The sequence below is a fragment of the Cariama cristata genome, unplaced genomic scaffold (assembly GCF_000690535.1).
Source record: "Cariama cristata isolate BGI_N322 unplaced genomic scaffold, ASM69053v1 scaffold27484, whole genome shotgun sequence".
NCBI classification, from domain to species: domain Eukaryota; kingdom Metazoa; phylum Chordata; class Aves; order Cariamiformes; family Cariamidae; genus Cariama; species Cariama cristata.
Genome location: NW_009612737.1, coordinates 965 through 1207, shown reverse-complemented (window position 1 = coordinate 1207; position 243 = coordinate 965). Strand labels below are relative to the sequence as shown.

The 243-nt window shown below is 58.0% G+C and overlaps 1 protein-coding gene across 1 annotated transcript in view; it reads right to left on the bottom strand.

Moving 5' to 3' along the window:
- Positions 1–243, bottom strand: part of LOC104160601 (syntaxin-3-like) — a gene marked incomplete at its 3' end in the record, with an annotated part of 1773 nt that overhangs the window by 636 nt on the left and 894 nt on the right. The window lies entirely within an intron of this gene.

Here is a 243-nt window from a genome sequence, read left to right as displayed (position 1 = left end):
GCCAAGGGGGGGGGGTCTTTAGTGCCCAACTCCACCCACTTTGCCAAAGGGGCGGGTTCTTTATTGCCCACCCCCACCCACTTTGCCAAAGGGGCGGGGTCTTTAGTGCCCAGCTCCACCCACTTTTCCAAAGGGGCGGGGTCTGTATGATCTGGTTCCACCTGCTTTGTCCAAGGGGGCGGGTTATTTAGGACCTGATCCCACCCACTTTACAAAAGAGGCGTGGTCTGCAGATGCAGACTC